The 19,489-nt window shown below is 45.5% G+C and overlaps 1 non-coding gene across 1 annotated transcript; it reads left to right on the top strand.

The window, feature by feature from the left end:
• Window positions 1–2,712: 2,712 nt before the first annotated feature.
• trnar-ucg (transfer RNA arginine (anticodon UCG)) lies at window positions 2,713–2,801 on the top strand. Its single transcript is given in 2 exon segments — window positions 2,713–2,749; window positions 2,766–2,801. It is a non-coding gene; the product is annotated as a tRNA-Arg (tRNA).
• Window positions 2,802–19,489: the final 16,688 nt, after the last annotated feature.

Genomic DNA, 19,489 nt, shown 5'->3' with positions numbered 1-19,489 from the left:
ATGATTGATCTTCCACAGCCCACTGGGATAAAGAATTCCACAGATTTCCCACCCTCTGAGTAAAGAAATTCCTGCTCATCTCAGTCTCAAATGGCCTGCCCTTATTCTGAGTCTGTGTCCCCTTGTTCTAGACTCACCAGACAGAGGAAACATCCTATCCATATCTACCCTGTCACACCCTGTAAGAATTTTGTAAGTTTCAATGAGATCACCTTTCATTCTTCGAAAATCCAGAGAATTTCGGCCCAGTTTCTGCAGTCTCTCATCATAAGACAATCCCACCATCCCAGGGGATTAGTCCGGTGAATCTCTGTTGCACTCCCTCTGTGACAAGTATATCCTTCCTTCAATAAGAAAACCAAAATAGTACAGAATACTCCAGGTGCAGTCTCAGCCAGACTTTATACAATTGAAGCAATACATCTTTAACCATGTACTCAAATCCCCTTTCAATGAAGCCTTCCTAATTGCTTTCTGCACCTGCACACTAGCTTTTAGTGTCTCATGAACAAGGACACCCAGGTGCCTTTGGACATCGACACTTCCCAACCTCTCACTATTTAAGAAATACTCTGTCTTTCTGTTTATTCTCCCAAAGTGGAGAACTTCACACTTATTCACATTATATTCCATCTGCCATGTTCTTGCCCATTCACTTACCCTGTCCAAATCCCCTTGAAGCCTCCTTGCATTCATTCTGTACCTTTCAATCATGTAAATTTTGTCTGTTCTGTTTCAAGTTTTATATTTAAAATGTAACCATGGTGACAGAGTTTATTTAGATCTGATAGTGAGTTTGTTTTTGGACTGCGATTGATGTATCAACCTATCAGCTCTACTGAATTGGAGTGAAATAGAAACAACTTCTGTCTCTCCTGCTGTTGTTTGACTGTTGGATTGAAAATGTGTCTCTCGACTTTGGGATCAGTGTCTGTCTGACTACTTGTTTTGTTTGTTCCAGTGGAACTGATGAGCTGGCAGTATCTCTGTGCTTTGGGAGTGATCCTGTACCGACTGTGTGTTGGAACGAGATCACTGCACTTTTCCTTGTGTCAAGAATCACCACATCCATTCAGGTTCCTTCATGTATTTTCCTGCAGGAATGAAAGAAATGGTGAGGTAGAAGATACAAAAGCGATCAATGTAATAATCCCAATAATAATCATTATGAACAATCACAAAATGAAAACCAGGAACACAAACAGTGTCAGTGTCTGACTCCACTGCAGTACTGCAGTATTCAGCTTCTGTTTACCAGGTGTTTGCAGTGGTTTTACAACAAGTTTGTGACATTCAGAAACAACACAAGCCCTGCACTGCTCAATGACTGGGACTGTCCGATAGAGCAGTGACCTTTACACAGTCACATTTCTATTTCAACAGAAAACAAGCAGCCACTATTTAAAATGTGCCTTTCACACTTCTCACCTGGTGTCTGCAATAAACGCTCGTTATTTGGCGGCTATTTTTCCCCCACTGTTCACGATCCAACAAACAGTGAGAGACTGGAACTAAAGCAGGAAAATTCCCTCTTCTTTGGGTGGTGAAATTGTCAGTGATTTTCAATAGTGATTTCTTCCCATTGTGTCTCCCTGAGCCTGTACAGACACTGTCCGAGAATGAACTCTCCCTTCCCCGTGTCCCCGGCTCACTCCATGTTCCGGGAGCAGCTCCTGCTCCACAGTGTCTGTTCCAAACACTCCCCGACTCCCCCTCAACTTCCCACCACTCAATGCTAATCTCTGAGCACATCTGCGGACACGCTCCCAAAGCAGTGGCTGCTGGAAGCAGATGCTGTTTGTTCCCTTCCCCCGGGCCCGGGAAGTCTCCATTAGCAGCTGATTTGAAGCATCTTCCCCTGATTGAGTGAATGGCCTCACAGACTGGGTTGGGGAAAGGCTGCGCATGCGCTCCACTCCTCATTGTGACGTCCCACTGGGGGCGGGGCAACTCCGCGCGTGCGCAGATCTTTGCAGCAATTCAGCATTCAAACATCAATGGGAACTTTCCCCATTTCACCCTCATCAAAGTGCCAAAGAAAGTGAAGAGGGGCTTGGACTGGAGGGAGGGAGGGGCGGGGTAGGGGGAACCTAGAACCCAGAAAGCTGCCCAATTGCCCCATTTAGATGCTCAATTTGTGGTCATTCCCTGCAGGGGGTTTGTTATTATTGAGCCCCTCCTGGTAAAACAATCCGATCGAAAGAGGGGAGAAAGGAGGGAGCCGGTGTGTTTGCTGGGACCTTGCAGTATTCATTTCAGCAGCAAAAGTCCCGGGTTATATTAACCCGAGTGAAACACGCTGTCAGTGAGAGGAAAACCGAACAGCCCTTTTTATCTTTTCATTGGAAACAAAGTAGAGCTGGAAGTGCGGCGAGCAGAGCAGACACACAAGCTCAATGACAGGAGAGCTCGGCCGTCCCTGAGTTTCAGCTCCCGGCTCTTACATTTCCTCATCCACACTGTCTTTACTGCGGATGTTCAGGGATTCCTTGTCGGATCTGAGGACTGTATCCATTAAACATTCTGAGTCAGGAGATCCACACACTCTCTGTTATCAAGATTTATGGGCAGGAATGTTTCAAAACATTGTCTATTAAATCATTGTTTTATTCACAGAACTGATGAGGCAATCGGTTCATTATTCAGGCCTTGAACTTGGTTTGGGTAGACCGAAAACTGAGAGGTTCAGCACCTCTTCAATCCTTCACTATTGGCCGTGTGGCCTAATGGATAAGGCGTCTGACTTCGCTGTATTTATTGAGGTTATCAGAAGATTGTAGGTTCGAGTCCTGCTACGGTCATTTTGGGCGATCAGTGTTTTGCACCGCAGCCTCACAGCTCCAGCGACCAGTGTTCAGTTCTGGGTAATGTCTGTGCGCAGTTTGAGTTCTCCCTGCAACTGCGTGTGTTTCCTCGCACAGCCAAAGACTTGCAGATTGATTGGGAAATTGACCATTGTGAATTGCCCCGAGTGTTGGTCGGTGATGGGGGATGTGGTCGGGAAAATGGGAAGAATGTTGGATTAGTATAAATGGGTGGTTGTTGGTCGGCAGAGACCTGGTGGGCCGAAGGGCCTGTTTCAGTGCTGCAACTATTAATAAATAACTGATTTTTTTGATGAAATAACAGAAAAGGTTGATGAAGGGAAAGCAATGGATGTTGTCTATATGGATTTTCAGAAAGCGTTTGACAAACTACCACATAAAATGCTGGGTAACAAAACTGAGGCTCTTGGAATAGGAGGGTCAGTATCTGCTTAGATTAAAAAATGTATGAAATATCAAGAAAAGCGAGTTGTGGTATTTGGTTGTTTTTCAGAATGGAAGATGGTGAACAGTGATGTCCACAAGGGTCAGTGTCAGGACCACCATACATATAAATGACTTGAATATTGGATTCACAGAATTGTTAATGCACAGAAGGAGGCCATTTGGACCATCGTGTCTGCACTGACTCTCCAAATGAGCAATTCACCTCATGTCATTTCCCCGTCCTCTCCCCATTATCCTGCACATTCTTCCTTTTCAGATAACAGTCTAATTCCCCTATGAATGCTTCAATTAAACCTGTCTCCATCACATTATCAGGCAGTTCATACTGTAACCACTCGCTGTGTGAAAAAGTTTTTCCTCATGTCGCTTTTGCTTCTTTTACCAATTACTTTAAATCTGTGCCCTCTCATTCTCGATCCTTTCACAAGTGGGAACAGTTTCTCCCTATCCACTCTGTCCACACCCCTCATCATTTTGAATACCACTATGAAATCTCCTCTTAGCCTTCTTTTCTCTCAGGAAAACAGTCCTAACTTCTCCAATCTATCTTCATAACTGAAATTCCTCATCCCTGGAACCATTCTCATGAATCTTTTCCATAATCTCTCCAATGCCTTCACATCTTTCCTAAAGTGTGGCACCCAGAACTGGACTCAGTACTTCAGCTGAGGCTAGTGTCTTATACAAGTTCAACATGACCTCCTTGTTCTTGTACTCTATGCCTCTATTACTAAAGCCGCGGATACTGTATGCTTTATTAACCGCTCTCTCAAGCAATGACTTATACCCCCAGGTCCCTCTGCTCCTGCACCCCCTTTAGAATTGTACCCTTTATTCTATATTGTCACTCCATGTTCTTCTGACCAAAATGAATCAATTCACATTTCTCTGCATTGAACTTCGCCTGTCATCTGTCCTCCCATCCCACCAACTTGTCTATGTCCTTTTGAAGTTCTACACTATCATCCTTACAGTTCACAATGCTTCCAATTTTCGTATCATCCATAAACTTTGAAATGCTGCCCTGTACACCAAGGTCTAGGTCATTAATATATATCAGGAAAGGCAAGGGTCCCAACACTGACTCCTGGGGATCTCCACTACAAACCTTCCTCCAGCCCGAAGAACATCCATTGCTCACTACTCTTTGTTTCCTGTCACTCAGCCAATTCCATATCCATGTTACTACTGTCCCTTCTATTCCATGAGTTATAACTTTGCTCACAAGTCTGTTGTGTTGCACTGTGTCAAACTCCTTTTGAAAGTCAATAAAAGCAAAATACTGCAGATGCTAGAAATCTGAAATATAAACAAAAAGTGCTGGAAATACTCAGCAGGTCTGGCAGCATCTGTGGAGAGAGAAACAGAGTTAATGTTTCAGGTCAGTGACCATTCAGATGCTGCCAGACCTTTTGAAAGTCCATGTACACCACATCAACAGCATTGCCCTCATCAACCCTCTCTGTTACCTCATCAAAAAACTCCAGCAGGACAGTTAAACATGATTTTCCCTTTAGAAATCCATGCTGGCTTTCCTGAATTAACCCACATTTGTCCATGGGACTATTAATTTTGTCCCGAATTATTCTTTCGAGAAGTTTTCCCACCAGCGAAATTGAACTGACTGGGGAGTGAGACGAGGTGAGTTGCTTTAGCAGAGAGCCAGCATGGGTTCGTCAGGCCGAATGGCCTCCTTCTGTGCTTTAGCCATTCTATGATTGTATGATTCCAGCTACAACTGTTGATGGAGAGGCAGTGATACAGGAATGGGTTGACAGAAAGGGGAAAGTCTGGGCTGGTCTGTGTTTGCAGCATTTGCAGCTTGTGTTCGGGTTTGTGAATAAAGGTAATTTAGAAGCTGTGTTCCAAATTGAACTGTTTACTGGAAGGAAGAAATTGATGTAAACAAAGAGTAAAACGTGTTAAGATGAAGCGTGGTGTGATTGTGGATAGCAGTAAATATTGTGTTGGTGAATTATTTCTGTTAATAAACATCCACTGCATCCTCTGCTGCAGGCTGCTGTTTAGATCCAGCTGTGTATTAGTGCTGTGTGTTAGCGAGATAAATGTTTGTTTCAACGCTGTTTATAAAGCAATAGCATTGCACTCAAACAGTCCCAGACACAGCAACACACGTACAAAAGCAAAATACTGCGGATGCTGGAAATCTGAAACATAAACAGAAAATGTTTGAAATAGTCAGCAGGTCTGGCAGCATCTGTGGAGAGAGAACAAAGTTAATGTGAGCTAAGGAAACAGACCTGAACTCTTAACTGTTTCTCTCTGCACAGATGCTGCCAGACCTACTGAGCATTTCCAGCATTTTCTGTTTTTATTACAGCAACACCTTTGATCAGCAGTAGCGGTGATAGTGCGAGCCAGGGGGCAGCTGGGAAGGTACGTTTCACTATTAAGTACTTACCTGGCGATTCGGCGGACGCGGACACGGGGACTGCTGGGTAAGTGAACTTATATATTCGGGCAGTGGCTAAACCCGAAACACTACACGTGTAGTGTCTCCCACCCATCCTCCTCCTCCAACCAAAAAAATGGACTCTTGTGTGGAGGGTTTGGATAGGTAAGGTTTTCCTTTATATTTTTTTATTCTCTGTTGTCAATTTAGAGCAGAGGGGATGGAAGCTAGGGCAGTTGCATGCTCCTCTTGCAGGATGTGGGAGGTAAGTGTCACCACTTGTGTCCCTGCTGACTTCACCTGAGAAGTGCACCCAACTCCAGCTCCTCACAGACCGCGTGAGGGAACTGGAGCTGGGGCTGGATGAACTTTGGATCATGCGGGAGGCAGAGGGGATGATAAAGAGCAGTTATAGGGAAGTACTGACACCGAAGTCGCAGGATAAAGGTAGCTGGGTGACCGTCAGGGGAGGGAAAGGGAATAGGCGCACAGTGCAGGGATCCCCTGTGGTTGGCGGTGGGGTGGGGGGGGACCTACCAGGGGAAAGCCACAGTGGCCAGGTCTCTGGCACTGAGCCTGGCTCTGCGGCTCAGAAGGGAAGGGTGGAGAATAGGAGAGTGATAGTGATAGGAGATTCAATGGTTAGAGGAACAGACATGAGATTATGTGGTCGCGAACGAGACTTCCGGATGGTATGTTGCCTCCCGGGTGCCAGGGTTAGGGATATTTCGGATCGAGTCTACAGGATTCTTAAGGGGGAGGGGGAGCAGTAGAAGTCGTGGTACATATCGGTACCAATGACATAGCTCAGAAAAGGGATGAGGACCTGAAAAGCAAATATAGGAGTTCGGTTGGAAGGTAAAAGGCAGGATGAGCAGAGTAGTAATCTCAGGATTGATACCGGTGCCACGTGCTAGTGAGGCTAGAAACAGAGAGCAAGTGCAGCTGAACACGTGGCTACAGAGCTGGTGTAGGAGGGAGGGCTTCAGTTATGTGGATCATTGGGATACCTTCTGGGGAAGTTGGGACCTGTACAAGAAGGACGGGTTGCATCTGAACTGGAGGGGCACCAATATCCTGGGCGGGAGGTTTGCTAGAGTTCTTCGGGAGGGTTTAAACTAGTTTGGCAGGGGGATGGGAACCGGAGCTATGGATCAGTGGATGGGGTAGCTGTTGATCAGGCAGATACTGAGTGCAGAGAGTCTGTGAGGAAGGTTAGACAGTTGGCAGGGCAAAGTTGCAGCCAGTATGATGGGTTGAAGTGTGTCTCTTTTAATGCAAGAAGTGTCAGGAATAAGGGTGATGAACTTAGAGCATGGATCAGTACTTCGAGCTACGATGTTGTGGCCATTACGGACACTTGGAGATCACAGGGGCAGGAATGGATGTTGGATGTTCCCGGGTTTAGATGTTTCAAAAGGAATAGGGAGGGAGGTAAAAGAAGTGGGGGAGTGACATTGTTAATCAGGGATAGTATCACAGCTGCAGAAAGGGAGGTCATCGACGAGGGTTTGTCTACTGAGTCATTATGGGAGGAAGTCAGAAACAGGAAAGGAGCAGTCACTTTATTGGGATTTTCTATTGACCCCCTAATAGCAACAGAGACACGGAGGAACAGATTGGGAGGCAGATTTTGGAAAGGTGCAGAAGTTGCAGGGTTGTTGTCATGGGTGACTTCAACTTCCCGAATATTGATTGGAACCTCCTTCGTGCAAATAGTTTGGATGGAGCAGTTTTTGTCAGGTGTGTCCAGGAAGGTTTCCTGACTCAATATGTAGATTTTTTTTTTTATTATTTCCAAAATATACTTTATTCATAAAAATCTGTAAAAATTACATTGCCAAACAGTTTCCAAACAGCACCAAAAAATACAAACATTGCAAGGTAGATCAGTTTCCTTCAATACTGTCATGAGTTTCTTCCCAACCCTTCCGGCCTGACTCAATAGGTAGATTTTTTTTTTCCAAAATATACTTTATTCATAAAAATCTGTAAAAATTACATTGCCAAACAGTTTCCAAACAGCACGAAAAAATACAAACATTGCAAAAGAGATCAGTTTCTTTCAATAATGTCATGAGTTTCTTCCCAACCCTTCCGTTTCACAATTGTCATGTCAATTACAGTTTTACATTTACAGCAATTGAGAATATTAACGATACAGTTCGAGGGGCTTCCCATGGTTCCAACCCCTCAGTCCAGCTTGGTGGGGGAACCTTACACTGTGGTCTTTCCCCATTGAGCCTTTGCTGCGGCTGCCCCAAGCTATAGTGCGTCCCTCAGCACGTAGTCCTGGACCTTGGAATGTGCCAGTCTGCAACATTCGGTGGTGGACAACTCTTTGCGCTGGAAGACCAGCAAGTTTCGGGCAGACCAAAGGGCGTCTTTCACCGAATTGATAGTCCTCCAGCAGCAGTTGATGTTTGTCTCGGTGTGCGTCCCTGGGAACAGCCCGTAGAGCACAGACTCCTGTGTTACAGAGCTGCTTGGGATGAACCTTGACAAAAACCACTGCATCACTTTCCACACCTGCTTTGCAAAGGCACATTCCAGGAGAAGGTGGGCGACCGTCTCTTCCCCACCACAGCCAACGCGGGGGCACTGTGCGGAGGGGGCGAGACTTCGGGTGTGCATGAAGGATCTGACGGGGAGGGCCCTTCTCACCACAAGCCAAGCTACATCTTGGTGCTTGTTTGAAAGTTCTGGTGATGAGGCATTCCGCCAAATGACTTTGACGGTCTGCTCGGGGAACCATCCGACAGGATCCACCGTTTCCTTTTCCCGTAGGGCCTTGAGGACATTCCGTGCAGACCACTGCCTGATGGACCGGTGGTCAAAGGTGTTTTTCCGCAGAAACTGCTCCACGAAGGATAAGCCGACTAGAGGGGAGGCGATGTTGGATTTGGTGCTTGGCAACGAACCAGGCCAGGTGGCAGATCTCTCGGCGGGAGAACATTTTGGTGATAGTGATCACAACTCCCGGACCTTTACTATAGTCATGGAGAGGGACAGGAGCAGACGGGATGGGAAAATATTTAATTGGGGGAGGGGGAATTACAATGCTATTATGCAGGAACTGGGGTGCATAAATTGGGAACAGATGTTCTCAGGGAAATGCACGACAGAAATGTGGAGGTTGTTTCGGGAGCACTTGCTGCGACTGCTGGATAGGTTTGTCCTGATGAGGCACGGAAGGGATGGTAGGGTGAAGGAACCTTGGATGACAAGAAATGTGGAACAGCTAGTCAAGAGGAAGAAGGAAGCTTACTTAAGGTTGAGGAGGCAAGGATCAGACAGGGCTCTAGAGGGTTACAAGGTAGCCAGGAAGGAACTGAAGAATGGACTTAGGAGAGCGAGAAGGGGACATGAAAAAGTCTTGGCGGGTCGGATTAAGGAAAATCCCAATGCGTTCTACAATTATGTGAGGAACAAGAGGATGGCCAGAGTGAGGGTAGGGCCGATCAGGGATATTGGAGGGAACTTGTGCCTGGAGTCGGAGGAGGTAGGGGAGGTCCTAAATGAATACTTTGCTTCAGTATTCACTAGTGAGAGGGACCTGGTCGTTTGTGAGGACAGCGTGAAACAGGCTGATATGCTCGAACAGGTTGATGTTAAGAGGGAGGATGTGCTGGAAATTTTGAAAGACATGAGGACAGATATGTCCCTGAGGCCAGACGGGATATACCCAAGGATATTAAGGGAAGCGAGGGAAGAGATTGCCGCGCCTTTGGCGATGATCTTTGCGTCCTCACTGTCCACTGGAGTAGTACCAGATGATTGGAGGGTGGCAAATGTTATTCCCTTGTTCAAGAAAGGGAATAGGGATAACCCTGGGAATTATAGACCAGTCAGTCTTATGTCGGTAGTGGGCAAATTATTGGAGAGGATTCTGAGAGACAGGATTTATGATTAGTTGGAAAAGCATAGTTTGATTAGAGACAGTCAGCATGGCTTTGTGAGGAGCAGGTCATGCCTCACAAGCCTTATTGAATTCTTTGAAGATGTGACAAAACACATTGATGAAGGAAGAGCAGTGGATGTGGTGTATATGGATTTCAGCAAGGCGTTTGATAAGGTTCCCCATGGTAGGCTCATTCAGAAAGTAAGGAGGCATGGGATACAGGGAAAGTTGGCTGTCTGGGTACAGAATTGGCTGGCCCATAGAAGACAGAGGGTGGTAGTAGATGGAAAGTATTCAGCCTGGAGCTCGGTGACCAGTGGTGTTCCGCAGGGATCTGTTCTGGGACCTCTGCTCTTTGTGATTTTTATAAATGACTTGGATGAGGAAGTGGAAGTCTGGGTTAGCAAGTTTGCCGATGACACGAAGGTTGCTGGAGTTGTGGATAGTGTGGAAGGCTGTTGTAGGTTGCAAAGGGACATTGACAGGATGCAGAGCTGGGCTGAGAAGTGGCAGATGGAGTTCAACCTGGAAAAGTGTGAAGTGATTCATTTTGGAAGGTCGAATTTGAATGCAGAATACAGGCTGAAAGACAGGATTCTTGGTAGTGTGGAGGAACAGAGGGATCTTGGGGTCCATGTCCAAAGATCGCTCAAAGTTTCCACCCAAGTTGATAGGGTTGTTAAGAAGGCGGATGGTGTGTTGGCTTTCATTAACAGGGGGATTGAGTTTAAGAGCTGCGAGGTTATGCTGCAGCTCTAAAAAGCCCTGATTCGACCACACTTGGAATATTGCGTTCAGTTCTGGTCGTCTCATTAGAGGAAGGATGTGGAAGCTTTAGAGAGGGTGCAGAGGAGATTTATCAGGATGCTGCCTGGACTGGAGGGCATGTCTTACGAAGAAAGGTTGAGGGTGCTAGGGCTTTTCCCATTGGAACGAAGAAGGATGAGAGGTGACTTGATAGAGGGGTACAAGATGATGAGAGGCATAGATAGAGTGGATAGCCAGAGACTTTTTCCCAGGGTGGAAAGGGCTATCACCAGGGGGCATAATTTTAAGGTGATGGAGGAAGGTTTCGGGGAGATGTCAGAGGTCGGTTCTTTACACAGAGAGTGGTGGGTGCGTGGAATGCACTGCCAGCGGTGGTAGTAGAAGCAGATACATTAGGGACATTTAAGCGTCTCTTGGATAGGTACATGGATGATAGTAGAATGAAGGGTATGTAGGTAGTTTTGATCTTCGAGTAGGTTAAAGGTTCGGCACAACATCGTGGGCCGAAGGGCCTGTGCTGTGCTGTACTGTTCTATGTTCTATAACACAGGTGTTGGGAGGCTCAGCTTGGCTACGCAATGTTACAAGGACGCTGAGTAACGCCATCGACAACGGGACAGAGAAAAAAACACACAGAAAACTAATAGACTGTGAGGAAGCAAAAGTGAGGAACAGAGAGAGAGAGACAGACAACGAAACTGAGATGGAGAAACAAGGCATTTGTATGATTGTGTTCTCCCTGTTGTGTAACGGTATTTCCTGTTGTGTAAATATGTTTTCTGTTGTGTAAAGATGTACCCTGTTGGTGTGTAAAGGTTTCCCCTGTTATTGTTTTATTTTCTGTTACTGACCGTCTCCTCACTGTGACCATTTGTCCTGGTTTTCTTGTGGCCAACATCACCATCTGGTGGTGGAGAGGAGGCTCTGCAGGAAGGGGTTGACAAAGTGGGAGAGACTCGGCTGGTCCGTGTTTGCAGTTTGTCTTCGTGTGAGCACAAGTGATTTGTTACTGATTGATGTGTTCACTAGAAGGAAAAAGCTGATTGCAATCGAGTGCATCTTGTTATTATGGGGAAACACTTGATGTTGTGAAAGTGAACTGTTTGTGTTACTACCAAACATAAATAGCAGAGAATGGTTTCAATCCATCGACCTCTGGGTTATGGGCCCAGCACACTTCCGCTGCGCCACTCTGCTAACTGCTGTTTTCAATTTTAGCTGCCTGTTAGTGAAATATGTTCATTTCCCCAATGTTTTTATAAAAATAGGATTGGAGTCGGATTTCTCAAGAATCTCAGCAACACACGTGCTGACGGACTCACCCTCACTGCACAATGACACAAGGACACAGAGTAACAGCACCGACAATGAGGCAGGCAGAGAAAGACACACAGAAAACCAGGAAGATATTATCAGGACCCAGAATGGAACAGACAGAGAAAGACACCCAGAAAACCAGGAAGATATCATCAGGACCCAGAAATGAACAGACAGAAAAAGGTACTGAGCAAACCAGCAAGAGACAGTGAAATAAAAGCAAAATACTGCGGATGCTGGAAATCGGAAATAAAATCAAGAAATGCTGGAACCACTCAGCAGGTCTGGCAGCATCTGTGGAAAGAGAAGCAGAGTTAACGTTTTGGGTCAGTGACCCTTCATCGGAACGAAGAGTTAACGTTTCGGGTCAGTGACCCGAAACGTTAACTCTGCTTCTCTTTCCACAGATGCTGCCAGGCCTGCTGAGTGGTTCCAGCATTTCTTGCTTTTAGTATAAGAGACAGCGAGAGACTGATGAACACCACTTGGAGGGAGCACTGAGGGTGGCAAGGGCACAGAATGTAGTCTGGCTGGGGGATTTCAATGTCGATCACCATGAGTGGCTCGGTAGCACCACTACTGACCATGCTGGCCGAATCCTAACGGACAAAGCAGCTCGATTGGGTCTGCAATAGGTGGTGAGGGAACTAACAAGAGGGAAAAACATACTTGACCTCATCCTCACCAATCTGCCTGCCGCAGTTGCATCTGTCCATGACAGTATTGGCAGGAGTGACCACTGCACAGTCCTTGTGGAGATGAAGTCCTGTCTTCACATTGAGGATACCCTCTATCGTGTTGTGTGCCACTACCACTGTGCTAAATGGGATAGATTTTGAACAGATCTAGCAATGTATAACTGGGCATCCATGAGGTGCTGTGGACCATTAGCAGCAGCAGAATTGTAGTCAACCACATTCTATAACCTCATGGCCCGGCATATTCCCCCACTCTAACATTACCAACAAGCTGGGGACCAACCCCAATTCAATGAAGAGTGCAGGAGGGCATGCCAGGAGTAGCACCAGGCATACCTTGAAATGAGGCATTAGCCTGATGAAGCTACAGCCCAGGACTACTTTCATGCCAAACAGCAGAAGCAGCATGTAATAGACAGGGCTAAGTGATCCCACAACCAACGGATCAGATCTACACCCTGCCACATCCAATGATGAATGGTGGTGGACAATTAAACAACCAACAGGAGGAGGTGGATCCACAAATATCCCCAACCTCAATGATGGGGGAGCCCAGCACATCAGTGCAAAAGATAAGGATGGAGAATTTGAAACAATCTGCAGCCAGAAGTGCTGGGTTGATGATCCATCTCGGCCTCCTTCTGAAGTCCCCAGCATCACAGATGCCAGTCTTCAGCCAATTCGATTCACTCAACGTGATATCAAGAAACGACTGAAGGCACTGGATACAGCAAAGGCTATGGGCCCTGACAATATTCCGGCAATAGTACTGAAGACCTGTGCTCCAGAACTTGCCGCGCCCCTAGCCAAGCTGTTCCAGTACAGCTACAACACTGGCATCTACCCTGCAATGTGGAAAATTTCCCAGGTATGTCCTGTCCACAAAAAGCAGGACAAATCCAACCCAGCCAATTGCTGCCGCATCACTCTACTCTCAATCATCATTTTAGTGATGGAAGATGTCATCGACAGTGCTATCAAGTGGCACTTGCTTTGCAATAACCTGTTCAGTGACGCTCAGTTGGGTTCCGCCAGGGCCATTCAGCTCCTGACCTCATTACAGCCTTGGTTCAAACAAGGACAAAAGAGCTGAACTCAAGAGGTGAGGTGAGAGTGTCTGCCCTTGACATCAAGGTAGCATTTGACTGAGTATGGCATCAAGGAGCCAGAGCAAAACTGGAGTTAATGGGAATCAAGAGGAAAACTCTGCACTGGTTGGAATCGTACCTAGCACAAAGGAAAATGGTTGTGATTGTTGGAGGTCAATCATCTCAGCTCCAGGACATTACTGCTGGAGTTCCTCAGTGTAGTATCCTCGGCCCAACCTTCTTCACTACTTCATCCTTCAATCATAAGGTCAGAAGTGGGGATGTTCACTGATGATTGCAAAATTTAGCACCATTCGCGACTCCTCAGATACTGAAGCAGTCCATGTAGAAATGCAGCAAGACCTGGACAATATCCAGGCTTGGGCTGATAAGTGGCAAGTAACATTCGCGCCACACAAGTGCCAGGCAATGACCATCTCGAACAAGAGAGAATCTAACGATCTCCCATTGACACTCAACGGCATTACGATCGCTGAATCCCCCACTATCAGCTTCCTGGGGGTTCCCATTGACCAGAAACTGAACTGGAGTAGCCTTATAAATAGTGTGACTACATGAGCTGGTCAGAGGGTAGGAAGCATGCGGTGAGTAACTCACCTCCTGACTCCCCAAGCCTGTCCATCATTTACAAGGCACAAGTCTGGAGTGTGATGGAATACTATCCACTTGCCTGGATGGGTGCAGCTCCAACAACATTCAAGAAGCTCGACACCATCCAGGACAAAGCAACACGCTTGATTGGCACGCCGTCCACAACATTCACTCCCTTCACCACTGACGTACAGTGGCAGTAGTGTGTACCATCTACAAGATGCACTGCAACAATGCACCAAGGCTACTCAGGCAGCACCTTCCAAATCTATATCCTCTACTGCCTAGAAGGACAAGGGCAGCAGATGCATGGGAATACAACCACCTGAAAGTTCTCCTCCAAGCGACACATCATCCTGACTTGGAACTATATCGCCATTCCTTCCTTCACTGTAGCTGGGTAAAAATCCTGGAACTCCCTTCCTAATAGCACTGTGGGTGTACCTACCCCACATGGACTGCAATGGTTCAAGAAGGAAGCTCACCACCACCTTCTCATGGGCAATTAGGGATGGACAATAAATGCTGGCCTGGCTGGCGACGTCCACATCCCATGAAACAAATAATTAAATACAATAACAGCTCATCTCAATTCCTAGTATTTCTAAATCCCACCAGTCCAACATAAGCTGAACAATTATTGCATGTTGTGATTGACGGTCTGGTCTGTAAACTGCACTGTATCACAGATTGCTGACATTTGCTGACTGGAAGTGAGAACTGCAAAATCGGGACAGTAGTTCACATAGTCTGTCAGTGTGAAAGAATCAGGCAATGTGAGGTAATGGAATTTGTCTGTAAATGTTACACTCATATTGCTTTATATTTTTATATTGAAAATAAAAGTAATCATTTCGTGAAAATAGTGACATGTTGTCCAAACTTTGGAAGCCAGTTGTTTTCGTCTTGCACTCAGCAGGGCAATCCGCAAGAATACCAATTTAAGGGAAAACAACAACTTTCTTCTGTATGAGAATGTGAGTGCTGATTGGTTGGCAAGTGAACTCTGATTGGTCGAGGCATTGCCATTCAGAATGCATCAGTTTATGGTAACTGACAGATAACTGCCCAGCTTTGTTTGAAATTTAAACCAGGCAGCTTGACTCTGATTGGTCAAGGCATTGCCCTGTGGAATGAGCCAGTGAATGGCTGTCACTTATTTTGTTTAGCTGAAACTGGCACAACATGTGTGCATGTTCTTTCTGTTTGCAAAGAACAGGGCCCTGTGTATTAATATATGCAGCTGACAGGACACACCAATGCACCACACTGCAAGCCCTACAGACAGTCTTAAATCGGTTGTCAGTGTAATTCTTAGCACACTGAGAATTATTTAGCAAATGTTGTCCTATTGTGGAATCACATCTCATGTTGGATACTGTGTTTTGAGTTTTGCAAGCACGGGTTGGTTGGGTAGGGCCCATTGCGAACAGCGGAAGGGACATGTTATTTGATACAATCCGCCAGTTTTGGGATGTACGGTCTAGAAACCTAGCATCACACTGGTATTGAAATTCATATATCACGTTACTTATTTGTGTGATAGGCAGGACGTCTCTTTTGCTTGACAGCAGCATCCTGTTAGTGGCGAACACCACACTTGTTGCTCCATCATAGTAACAGCAGGAAACAGCTCGCTTCACCTGTTACTCACATACTGGGGATATATTACCCTTCCAGGGTAATTTGAGGGAGACTGGGCACTTTTCAGGGCTCAAAATGACGTGCTTCAGCCCGTTTATAAGTTTGTGCGATATACAGTGAGAAATGATCTGATCAGTGTAGCCATTGTAATGCAGGATGTCTTTGATTCGCACTATTTCAGCATCAAGCTTGCATGGTGAGCAAATGGCTCAGCCCTATTTATGAGGTTGTCGATAAGACCAATCTTATAGCGCGTGGAACTGTAATAATCCCAACGCGTGTATTGACCAGTGAAGGTAGGTTTGCGGTAGACCGTGGTCGAAAACCCCTTAGCAGATTTCTCAACTAGTACATCAAGGAAAGGGAGCTCATTTGACAGCTCCATTCCAAAGGTGAATTTGAGTGTCGGATGGAGCCCATGAAGACGTGCAAGGAAATTATTTCATGCAGCTGCGGATTCAAATTTAGCAAACGTATCATCTACATATTGGAAATATGCAAGAGGTCGGAGGTTAGGTGTCATTCCCTGAAAAACAGTTTTGTCATGGAATCCAACAAAGATGTTTGTGAGAGCTGGGCCTAGAGGGGATCCCATGGCAACACCAGCGATACATGGTGTCAATAAAACTGAACCCAACTGTGCAAGTTGCCGAGTTCATAAGTTCAATGAATACGGATTCACGCAATGGTGACGGGTCTAGATCACCATGATATAGCACTGCAGTGCAAATATCTATGGCTTCCTGAAGTGGTACATTGGTGAATAGGCTAGCAATGTCAAATGAACACATGGACACGACATTGCTATCGATATGCAAGTCCTGTATGGTCTTCGCAAATGTGAAGGAATCCTTCACCGTGTTTGTGGAGAACTTGCTCAAAAACTGGTTGTAACAATTTGCCCAATCATTTGGCAAATTCATTTCAGGATACTATTTACATTACTTCAAATAAAGAAAACACAACGACACAAAGAATTGAGCACAACGCTGAAAGTTTCACAGCAAATAGTCAAATGGGAAATGGATGAAATACAGAAAGAAAAAGCCTAAAATACTGAAAACACTCAGCCAGTCCGGAAACAACTGTGGAGAAGAGAAGCTCGGGTTAATGGTCCAGTTCTGTGACCCTTCTATAGACCTGAAACATTGCTCCTCCCTTCCTCTCTCCACAGATACTGCTGGAACTGCTGAGTGTTTCCAGAATCTTCTGTTATTATTCAGATTTCCAGTGTGTGCAGTATTTCTCTTTTTGAAAATAAAATATTCCCTGAGAGGAATGGAACTTAACATAAAAAATAGGAGTGGGCCATTCGGCCCATCGAAATAGCTCTGCCATTCAATAAGATCACAGCTGATTTCCTACATCAACTCCAGCTGACCACACTAGCACAGATCCGTTGATTCCCTTAGTATCCAAAAACCTTTCGATCTCTCTCTTGGATATACCCAACGATCATCCACATCTCTAGAGTCACAGAGAGATACAGCACTGAAAAAGGCCCTTCGGCCCACCGAGTCTGTGACGACCAACAACCACCCATTTATACTAATCCTACACTAATCCCATATTCCTACCACATCCCCACCGACCCTATATTTCCCTCCCACCTACCTAAACCAGGGACAATTTATCATGGCCAATTTACCTACCAACAAGTCTTTTGGCTTGTGGGAAGAAACCGGAGCACCTGGAGAAAACCCACACAGACACAGGGAGAACTTGCAAACTCCACCTAGGCAGTACCCAGAATTGAACCCGGGTTGCTGGAGCTGTGAGACTGCGGTGCTAACCACTGCGCCACTGTGCCGCCCATAATGTGTGATCTCACCAAGGCGCTGTCTAATTGCAGTCAAACTTCTTTATTCTTATAAAAACTCTTCACAATGTTGAACACAACTATTAACTGCCATTCTGCTCCAAGAACAAGGACCCCAGCTTCACACACCCCAGACCCCTATTCTTTCCACATTAGCTGAATTCCTGCATTTCTGATACCATTCCAGTAAATCTCCTCTGCACCCTCTCTGAGGCCTTGACATTCCTGCTAAAGTGTGGAGCATGGAATTAGACACAACGCTCTAACTGAGGCCTATAACCAGTGAGATTTCTAAAGGTCCAGCGTAAATTCCTTGTCTGTGTCCCGTACTCCCATTTCTGGTTTCTGACTCAATGTCGGCTCTGAGCTGTTGAAACTGCCTGAATAAATATTTCCACCCAACAAAGCGCTCGGAATGTGAGAAGGGACAAAGTGAGTGACCAAGTACATCAACTCTAAGTAAAACTCCACCGTGCAGTGAAAACACTCGAAACACAACGGCTCTTTTAAGAGCCACCCACAATCGCTCTGAAAAAACTGCACCAACATCTCTCTAGAATTGGTTTATTTCATTGGTTTTAATGCTCAGTAACTCTCTGGAACTTTCTCACTGTCTTTGTGTTTTCTGTTTCAATCTGGTATGGAGTGTCTGGGAAGATGAGTTTCACTGCCTGGGAGGATCTTTGTGGTTTTCCTGCAGAAACACAAAACAAAGTCTCTTTTCAGAGTCACCCACCGCCTCATCGGGACAGCAGTGACATGGGAACGGGAGCTGGGGTGTGTTTTATGCCGGAAATATCAGTTAATGATTTATGTTGTGCTCTCGTTAGATTCCAATCTCTGAATCGAGCCTTTCCACCGCACCAGGGTTATGGGGAGAGTTTTCATCGTTTATTTTCTAAACGTACAGACGATGTTATAAAGTTGCTGATTTATCCAGATGGTGGATTCTCCCCTCACAGTGAAAAGTAACATCGCACCTTCACATCTGCCCATTGTTTTATAATTGAATAATTAGTCAAATGGAATTATTTGTGACGTTATTTCCCCCGAGTCGGTGTTTCCTGCAGTGAAACTGATCAGTTTCAGCTCAGTCATTCAGGGACCTGGAATTCCTGCAGTTTGAACCCGCTGTCACCCCAGCCCACTTCTGATTGGTCACCCTCTTCTCATAAAGTCATTGACAGCACATGAGAAGGCCATTCGCCCCATTAAGTCCATGTCGGGTTTCCAATCTGTTCAGTCCCCGACTCAATCCCCAAATCCCTTTGGGTCAAAATGACCATGGCAGGACTCGAACCTGCAATCTTCTAATAACATCATAAAATACACCGAATTCAGACGCCTTATCCATTAAGCCACACAGCCATTAGCTTACATGAATGATTCAATCAGAGAATATCGAAGCACAAAATACAAAAAATCATTGGTTGAACCTGTCAACCTGGCAGAATATTTGAATTTGTGAAAGCCGCCAATTTCACTGTGGAAAAGAAGTGATCGACTGGAAAAGTACATAAAAATCTATTTTCCCGTAGCGGTTTAAATAAACTTTTAAAACACAATTTTGCTTTTACCGACTCAAATTGCTGGTGCTATTTTATGAACAGCTTTATTTTGCCAATTTTTGTCAACTTCTCATCCGTAACTGATAGTAAAAGACTCCGTTCAGCAATCTTTCACGCGACAAATAACTCAAACTCGGTGTGGAAGTAATAAATTACAGACTATTGGTAATTCCCCTTCACACAGGCTTCAGGGGGACAGTGAGAAGACACTGAAATAGTTGCTTCATCCTTTTAAAAGGTTACCATTCTGTCCTGTTACTGACATGTTGGAATCAGATTTGTATTTAACAAGATATTTCTGTGAAAACAAAATCCTCAACAGACCAGCTGGGAATCTGGGAATCACTGTAGTAAAATAAAAGGCTTTTGATTGAGAAGACGGGACCGTC

This window comes from Heterodontus francisci, unplaced genomic scaffold (genome assembly GCF_036365525.1).
Source record: "Heterodontus francisci isolate sHetFra1 unplaced genomic scaffold, sHetFra1.hap1 HAP1_SCAFFOLD_51_1, whole genome shotgun sequence".
NCBI lineage: Eukaryota > Metazoa > Chordata > Chondrichthyes > Heterodontiformes > Heterodontidae > Heterodontus > Heterodontus francisci.
Note: the sequence above shows the minus strand (reverse complement) of the source record. Positions and strands in the feature narration are given on the sequence as shown.